This window comes from Sminthopsis crassicaudata, chromosome 4 (genome assembly GCF_048593235.1).
Source record: "Sminthopsis crassicaudata isolate SCR6 chromosome 4, ASM4859323v1, whole genome shotgun sequence".
Classification (NCBI taxonomy): Eukaryota; Metazoa; Chordata; class Mammalia; order Dasyuromorphia; family Dasyuridae; genus Sminthopsis; species Sminthopsis crassicaudata.
The window spans coordinates 68859613-68869637 of record NC_133620.1 but is presented as its reverse complement, the minus strand read 5'-3'; positions in this window follow the sequence as shown (position 1 = coordinate 68869637).

Here is a 10025-nt window from a genome sequence, read left to right as displayed (position 1 = left end):
CTAGTTTCAAATACTACATACTATTGTCCACTTGACTTCTAGGTTATAAATTGCAGGGAAGACTCCTGCTGGGATAGAGGGAATCTGATCACCAGCTTCTCGTACCAGTGAAATCACAGGTCCTCTGCCTTAAAAAAAAAAACAAAAAACAAAAAACAAAACAGCAGATGAGGAAATGATTCCCAGAGAGTTTAATTGATTTGACCAAAGTCATATAGGGAGGAAGTAATAGAGCTGGATTTGAACTCACGCCCATGACTTCAGGTAAGTGCTTTCTCCACTACATGGCCCTGCTTCCCCTTGAAAATCGCTGGTAAGAAGTGTTTGTTGAATCCAACTGGATAGTTGCCTCATTTTTGCCAAGATGCCCCCACCTTGGCTGTGACCCCATCCCTAATCTTTGCAGCTACCTTCCTGTTAAGGAGAGTAACTGGGCTGAGTCAGGTGGACATGGAGACCAGGGTTTTCTTTCCTCCCCTTGGAAATTATGGCTGCAGGGCCAGGAGCCCTGTTGGCACTGCCTGTCCATCTCCTTCAGATTTGCTGAAGGCTTTAAATGGAGATGTATTCCTCAGAGCCAAATAACTGCAATAGATTTAAGGCTTTGGGGAATTGGGGATGAAATGAAAAGGAACTGGCCTCTCTTCCCTGGCTTTCCAAGGAGCCGCTGGGGGTGGGGTGGGGAGAGGAGAGAGGGTAGCAGAGAAAGGTGAAGAAGTATAGCTTGGAAGGAGCAGGGCTGAAGAGGAAAGAAGGGCAGGTGGCAGCTAGGGTCTAGTGGGTGTGGGCGATGACAGGAATGTCCCCCAGGGAGAAGAGAGGCTGGGGAGGGAGCAGATGTCTCAGATGGAGGATATTCTATCTCAGACATAAAACAATCTCAGACATAAAGGAAGGAGGCAGTGTGCTTGCACCTGGTGGAGAAAAGGGTATGGGGGAGGTGAGGGGGGAACTCTGGGAAGCCAAGAGCCCGAGAGTCATCTCCTCAGGCAGAGAGGGGATGGGATGTGTGAAAATTAGATTTTCAGGCTTGACAAGATCTCGGTCCAAGTCTTAAGTGACTGACTCCTGCAGTTGCTGAGACCGTGGTGGGGGGTTGGAAGCAGGCCTGATTGTGGTCCAGCCCAGATTTCGAATGTCCCTTGGGAGGGGAGGTCATGACGTTCCATAGACAGGCTTCTGTCCAGCTAAAGGGAGAAAGAAAGGAGTCCGGAAGGTGTCAGCTCTAGTAGCAATTATCTTCATGATGCTTTAAAGTTTCCAAAGTTCTCTAATCTGTTTTCTCATTTGATCCCAACAGCCACCTTGGTGGTGTAGGTGCTGTTATCACCATCATTCTCATCATCAAAAGGGAAGTTGCAAATATGAGGGAAACTGAGGCAGGTAAGGTGATGTGGCTCAGTTTACCCAGCCAATTAAGGGTCAGAGACAAGATTATGAGTTTAGATTTTCCTGACTCCACAAGTAATCTTCCATCTACTGCATCAATTGACTGTTCAGTTTGAGGAATGGCCACTTCTAGGTGGGTACAAGGCTCTAGGAAATGGATCAAAGACTCAGTAATGTAGCAAAGCGGTGACCCCTATCTTCAGAGATTTAACAAAATATGCAAGGCTCAAAAGTTATAACTATCATTTATATAGGGTTTACTATGAGTCAGGTATCACACTGCTAAGGACTTTTCAATACTTATCTCATTTGATCCTCACAAAAAACCCTGAGAAGTAGGTGCTGTTATGATCCCCATTTAACAGATGAAGAAACTGAGGCAGACAGAGGCAGAGTGACTTCCCCAGGATCTCACAGCTGGTAAGTATTTGAACTCATTTATCCTGAGTCTGGGCCAATGATCTATCCTTTGGACCATCTAGCCGCTCTTATTCATATATGCAATCAGCCTTCAAGTTTCATTCAAAGCCTGAAGATTTCATACACCCCATGAGACCCTATGTGCCCCTTTCTGCCTTCTCAGTTTCCAAGAACTTTTATAGAGGGCATTTCATTTTGGTCGCTATAACAGCATTGTGAAGGAGGAAATGCAAATATGATTCCCATTTTACAGATTAGGAAATTAAGATTCAGATCTTTTTCTAAATTCTCCTTGATCTTACTCATCTAAAAAGGGATGGGCACTGTTTTAGGGATAGCTTTTATTTCAGACTGATGAAAAGAAAAGAGATAAGGGGAAGAGATAAGGGGAATATTGGGTTCTTCCTTATCCCTTTCACAATTTGACAGAATTATTATGTACAGAACTATCTTATATTGATGACCACTATTAGTTTATACAATCTGGAGATTAAGCTATAGACATCAACTCCCTACACTATCTTGTATAAACAGGATGACCTCGATTGCCAGTTGATTTATTGACATACAATTAGTATAGTTAGCACACTTTGTTTGGGATCTTTTCTCATAAAAAGTCCAATTTCCCCACTTGTTAATTATAAATTCATTAAGAACTTTGCCTATTCTTAGCATCATAAGAAAGCTTTATCCCTCCACCTGGAGATGATTTGAGCCTGTGAATTCATTTAGCATGACTCCCTTCCTCTATAATTTGTTGCACCTCATCATGATTTTTTGGATATTTCACAATCCTCCTTAATTCCCATAGAGAGTTCCATATCCCAACTGGTAGAGAAAGCTGGGACCAGGATAGGTCAATTAGGGAGCTGCCTAGAGAAGAACATGTAGGAAGAAGAAATGAAAAGAACACTAAAGTATTATTTTTAATGAATATGTATATCTATCTATATATACATACATACACCTATAGATATGGATATGTATACACACACAAACACACACAAACACACAACACACACACACACATATATAGCTGGAAAATTGTGCTGGTAGGTAGGTAAGTAGGTTTTAACTTTGTAATAAGTCAAGTTGAATATATTACTGTGAAGGCTCAAAGGCCACCATGGACAGCAACTGGGGATAAAAAGGGATGGGTACAATTTATCTATCAACCTTTCCTATGGATGCTTTCTCCCTGCTGGGCTATTGGAGTTATATAGACGTAGAATGGTATACACTTCAGACACTAATCTCATTGGAGCATGTTGTACAGAGGTCTTCCACCCCAAACCCACCTGGATGTTTCCTTTAATGATTTTGACAGGATGAACAGATTCCAGCAAAAGATCATGCCCTTAGTGGCAATCCAGTAACTAAGTGGGACCCCGAGAAGAGCCAGCTAACTCTGCAGAATTTCTTGTTTGGACCGAATTATCATGTACAGAGCTATCCTATTTTGATGATCGCTATTAACTTATACAATCTGGAGATTAAGCTATAGACATCAACTCCCTAGGCTATCTTGTATAAACAGGATGACCCTGACTGCCAGTTGATTTATTGACATACAATTAGCATAGTTAGCACACTTTGGGATCTTTTCTCATAAAAGGTCTCACTTTCCCACTTGTTAATTCTAAGTTCATTAAGAACTTTGCCTATTCTTAGCATCATAAGAAAGCTTTATCCCTCCACCTGGAGATGATTTGAGCCTGTGAATTCATTCAGCATGACTCCCTCCCTTCATAATTTGTTTCACCACATCATGACTTGGTGCATATTTCACTTCACTAAGTTCAGAATTTTAGAAACCCAAGGGCCCATGTAAAGGAACTTTTAATAAACACTGCCCTAAGTTACAGGGGGAAATGATATATAGTAAAATCTTAAAAGATAAGATTGAGTTGCATTTTTTTCAATTTTAGTAATATTTTATTTTTCTAAATACATGCAAAGATAGTTTTTAACATTCACCTTTGCAAAACTTTGTGTTCCAAATTTTTCTCTCTCTCCTCTCCTTTCCCAGGACAGCAAGAAATCTGATATAAATTAAACATGTGCAATTCTTCTAAATATATTTCCATATTCATCAAAGGTGCATTTTTAAAAGAGGGGTTCGGGTATAGATTTGCCTGGGAGATGGGGGCTGGGCTATCTTAGAATCATGGAATCAGGATTGTAGGAATCCCTACTATGACACAAGAAATGACCTTCCAAGTTTTGCTTGAAGTTCTCCAATGAGGAGAAGTTAGCTCGGCAGGCAGCTCCTTTCACATTTGGACAAACCATTGGGAAAATTTTCCTGAATTCAAGCCTAAATTTGCTTCTTTGAGGTTTCCACGAATTTATTAGGCTCTTACTGTGTGCCAGGCACTTTGTTAAGCACTGGGGATTATCTGTGGGCTGAATAGAACAAATCTGATCCCTTCTCAACAGGACAGCTCTTCAAATACAAAGTGAGTTATCTTGGGGCAGCTAGATAGTGCAGTGGTTAGAACGGCAATCCTGGAATCAGGAGGATCTGAGTTCAAATCCAGCCTCAGACATGCAACATTGCCCAGGTGTGTGACCTTGCCCAATTGCCACATACACAAAGTCAATTATCTCTTCTCCCCTTCATCTTTTCTTTTCTAGGTCAAATATGCCCAGTTCCTTCCATGATCCTCAGATGTCATAGATGCAAGACCATCCTCATTATCCTCCCCTGGACACAGTCCAGTTTACCTTCTTAAATCGTGATGCTCAGAACTGACCCCATATGCAGAGAATTATAACAATAGGGTTATTCATGCACCTCTTAGGCAACTCAAGATTAACTGTTCTGGGGCTGCCACATCTCGCTGCTGACTCATTGAACCCACAGTTCACCAGAAACATTGTCACAAGATCTAATTTTCTTTGTTGTTCAGTCATTTCAGTGGTGTCTGATTCTTCATGTCCCCTTTGGAGACTTCCTAGTAATGATAACATTTCCCTCTCCAGCTCATTTTGCAGATGAGGAAACCAAGACAAACAAGGTTAAGTGCCTAACCCAGGAACACACAGCTAGCAAGTGTCCGAGTCTGGATTTGAACTCATGAAGATGAGTGCCCAATGCTTAGCACATTCCTGGGGCATTTTGATGTTTGTTGAATGGATAAACGACAGACTGGTCTTCTTGCAGTCCTTCACACAAACATCCCATCTCTCGTACTGTGTCTCCCCTGTCTAGAACGCGCTCCCTCCTCACCCCTGCCTCGGTTCCTTTAGAGCTAAGCTCAAGCGCCGCTTCCTGCCTTCTCCTCAAAATAACTTTGTTTCACCGTCTCCCAAAAGCCACGAGTCATTTGTAAACTCGAGTTTTCGTTCACATATTCTCCCCTGATGGAATTTAAGCTTGTAGGAGTGAATGACACACTGAACATGGGGACCCACGCTGTGGTAGGGGCAGTGAGGTGATGTAGGGAACAGAGCTGGGGTGGAGCGTCAGGAAGATCTGAATTCAAATCCGGCCTCCGACGCCGACTGGGTATGATCCTGGGTGAGACCCAAGCTCTGTTTACCTCAGTTTCCTCAACTATAAAATGGGCATCATAATAGCACCTTTCTCCCAGGGTGGTTGTGAAGAGCAAATGAATAATAATTGTAATCATTTATTTTTTGAGGCAATGGGGTTAAGTATTTAACTAGTAAGCTAGTAAATATTTGAAGCAAGATTTGAAATCAGATCCTCCTTATTCCAGGGCTCCTGTGTCCCTGCCTAAATGTCAGCTAGGACCGTGAGGACGAGGGTTATGGAGATCCAAGTCACCTTTTCTGACCTCTGGCTCAGTGTGGTGGTGTGTGGAGCCTCCCCCCATGTCCGCCCCGCTTCTCCTCCGGACCCAGAAGCCTCTCGCTGGCCGGGGAGGCTCCCCGCTCCCCCCAGTATCTCCGGCTGCATCCTAACCAGTCAGACAAGCTAGCTCAGGGCTGGGGGAGGCCTTCCTCTCCCCGTTTCCACCCCAGAAGAACCCGGACTCCGCTGCTCCCAGAGGGCAGCGCTCCGGGCTCCCGCAAGCCCCGACGCAAGGAGACAAAGCCTTCGGGGGGCCGCCAGCGCGTGCCCGCTGGACCACCTGGGGACCGCTCCCAGCCCCGGCCCGGCAGCTTTTCCGCTGCCAAGCCCGCGGCCCCCGGCTCCCCGGCCTGGCAGACTGCGTGGGGGAGGGGAACAGCTGGTGGGGGCGAAGCCTAGTGTTTATTGATATTGTTCCGAGAGCCCTGGGGAAATCAAGGTGAAAGGCAGCAGTCCGGCTAACAAGGAGAAACCACCCCCTGTTTATCAATCAGGGGGCCAAGGGAGCAAAGAAAGAGGCTGGGCTCGAGACAATCGCGCGGGGGAGACCCAGGCCTGCTTCCAGGGTCCCGCGCCCCTCCCCCTCCCCGCAGTCTCCTTCAGACGCGCGGGTTCCCGGAGGCTCTCTCCTCCCCCCCCCCCCCCCCCCCCCCCCCCCCCCCGCTAGCCACCCACTCATCCGACATTAAAGCTCCCGTTCTTCGGCAGGCCCCGAGAAGAATAGGAATCGCTGACATTTGTTCCGTTAAAGGTTTGTAAAGTGCTTTACGCACATTAGCTCATTAACTAATAAATGTGGGAAGCTGGGATCCAAACCCTAGCATCTAAATGACACGGTCCTGTCCTCTCTGGGTTTATGTTCTACCCAGTGTGGAGGGGGAGGGACCAGATCCATACGAACACAGGTGAGGGATAAAAGCCAGGCCAAAACGGCTGAGGTTTTTGTGTCTCATAGGCCTCTTTGGCAACCCGGGGAGGTCCAGGGACCTCTTCTTTGAATAATTGTTTAATGCATAAAATCTATAGGATTACAAAGGAAAATAATTATCTTGAAATACTTCATCCAACATCCAACTAATCATCCATCCTTCCATCTACCTAGCCAGCCATCTATCTGTCTATAGCAAGTTCATGAACCCCGGGTTAAAACCCCCTGACTAGTATGGGATGGTGGGTTCCCAAAAGAAACCCCAAATTCTCTAGAAAAATGAAAACATTTTGCAGTTAGCTGGGAAACACATATCCTTTGCAAAGGTTAATTGATAAAAACTGGGTGCAAATCTATAGGCTATGAATAAATGGGGAAAGTCCGAAGCAGATGCCTTCGGGGGCATAATCAATGTCTCCTCTTTCTCTCTTTTAGCTTTTCCCATCTGAGGAGTGAAGATTTTTACCAATAGTAATAGGGTGCCAATGATGCCAGTCACCGTTACTAAGATCCTTACGGTGAAGGAAATTTTCTGGATTTGCTACTTCAGAGAATTGTCCCAGGATGGGGGGGGTCTGATGCTGGGCAGTGATGCTGGGATGTGAGGGGCAAGTAGAGAAGGCAGGTTCACTAGCTACTATTGAAAAGACCTGAGAGGAAACACACACACACACACACACACACACACACACACACACACACACACACACACACCACTACAGTATTAAGTAAAAGAAGAATAAAATGAAAACTGCAATGATCATGACCAATTTTGGCAGAGAAAAATGTTGAAATGTACTTCCTTTTGCATGAGAGGTGGTGGAGCCTATGGGTATATACTGTTGTACTCAGAGGAAGTAGAGGAAGAGAAGGGAGGAAGGGAAGAAGGAAAGGAGAGACAGAGACAGAAACACAAAGAGAGAGACAAATAGAGCCAGAGAGAGCCAGAATGAGAGAACCAGAGACATAAAGAGAGAGAAAGAAACACAGACAGAGCCAGAGCCAGAATCAGAGAAAGACAGAGATGTGAGTGGGGGTGAGTGAAAGAGGACAAATCACACTAGAGAGGCTGAAATAAGGAATGAACAAAACAAAACAAAAAAATGATGTTAACACAGCTTTCCCACACATACACAGTCAATCCTCCACACCGAAAATGCTCTCCCTCCTCATCTCCACCTGTCTGGAATTCCTAGTTCGCTTTAGCATAAACCACTGACTGCTGGAGCAGCTAATATGGCTCTACTAATTACTCTTTCTTTATGTGGATTCTCTTTTGATATTTCTGTGCTGTCTCCCCCTTTAAAATATAAGCTCTCAGAGGGCAGGACCTGTTTTTGTTTTCTCCCCAGTATGTTGTGCAGATTCCCCCTGTTAATAAAGAAATGTTGTTTGAGGGGATCAATATATACCCAGTGCCTCCCCCAGATAGAACATTCTTTTAGGGCAGGCACTGTTTCACTCTTGTCTTTGTAACCCCAAATGCTTAGCACAGTGCCTGAAAGAGAAATGGGACTTAATACTGCTTGTTTATTAAGAGGCAATAGGGATTTCAAGTCAGAAGTTCTAATTCCTAGACGCCAGCCCTGTTTTAACCTTTCCTAGTTTTGTGTTACTGTTCAATCATCTTTTCAGCATTTCTAATTCTTTGTAACTTCTTTGGAGTTTTCATGGTTGTCATTTCCTTCTCATTTACAGATGAGGAAACAGATGTATTAAGTGACTTGCCCAGAGTCACGCAGCTAGTAAGAATCTGGAGTAGTTGGCCATTTCCTTCTCCAGCTCATTCTACAGAAAAGGAAACTGAGGCAAACAGGGACAAATGACTAGCCCAGAAGCATACAACTAGTAAGTGTCTGCGGCTGTATTTGAACTTCTGAAGATGAGTTTTCTTGGCTCCTATGGTGCTACTTGGCTGCTCCTTTACTAGCTTTGTTAAATGGAGGCAAATCACTCCTTTCCCTGAGACTTCACAAATTCGTCTGGAATAATAATAATAATAATAGTTGCCCTACTTTCCATCAGAAGGTAATTGTGCGGAAGCACTTTGTACATGGTAAAGAGCCACAGAAAGGTAAGTTGGTCTTTTTGGTGGTGGTGAGTGGGGTATACTTCTAACCCTTCCCTCTCTTCCTCAGGAGACACGAGCCCTTCCCCATCCCCCATGTCTTCCCTTGGTCACTGTCACAACTCAGGACAATACTGTTCAGTCTGTCCCTGGACCCAACTGCCACCCCTGCCCCAAGAGTCATCAGAGCCAAGTGAAGATGTCAAGAAAAAAGGCTCCAAATCCGATTGACAGCCACTGCCTCCCCCCCTTAATAAAGTTTATTATCAGTCAGTCTCTGATCCCTCTAAATCCTCTGCAGGCAGGAGGAGGCTGGATTAGAGGAAGGCTGCTTAGTCCCAAAGAATCTGTTCCAGGCTGATTTCATCCAGGGCTGCAGCAGATGGCTCAGCACCGATCTCAAAAACACCACCTTTCCCTAATGATCTGGGGGGGGGGGAGGGAAGGAAGAGCAGAGAAAAGGGAGAGATGGGGAGGGGAGTGTAGAAAAGCATGTCGGGACAGCTAGTTCTCAAGTAGAAATGAGAAATAAAAAGCAGACTTTGGAAGATCAAAGGGAAAGGATCAGTCAAAGGGTAAGAAATTGGGCAATCCAGAGGCCGTTTTGTTACCAGGAATGTAGGAGACTGGAAACCACAATCTTGGCTTGAAAAAAATGCTGGCTTTGTGGTCCTAGGACTTGGGTTCGGATCTTGGCTTTGTCACTAAGCTAGTCAGTTAGACTCTCTAGGTCTCAATTCCCTAATCTATAAGCTGAAAGGCTGGACAATAGGGTTTTTAAAGTCTCTTTTAGCTCTTAATCTATGATTTTAAGAACTACCAAGGACTGAGTAAGACAATCATTTGGACAGCCAGCTTGGGTTAGAGGGTGCTATACTCCCCTCCCCTCAACTGTCGTCCAACTCCCTCAGATTCTAAAGCTGGGATAAGGCCAAGTCACTCTTTCCTAAATTTATTTGTAGATTCTCCAGGCTGTCTGTGTGTGTGTGTGTGTGTGTGTGTGTGTGTGTGTGTGTGTGTGTGTGTGTGTGAGAGAGAGAGAGAGAGAGAGAGAGAGAGAGAGAGAGAGAGAGAGAGAGAGAGAGAGAGAGAGAGAGAGAGAGAGAGAGAGAGAAAGAAGAGACAGACCGATTCTTTTTTTTTTTTTTTTTTACAGCAAAACAACTGTTTGGGCATGTATGCATATATTGTATTTAACTTATACCTGAACATATTTGACATGTATTGGTCAACTTACCATCTGGGGGGGGGGAAGAAGGGAAAAAACTGGAACAAAAGGTTTGGCAATTGTCAGTGCTGTAAAATTACCCATGCATATATCTGGTAAATAAAAACTATTAATAAAAAAAAAGAAAGAAAGAAGAGACAGACACAGAGAGAGGCAGGAATAGAGAGAAGAA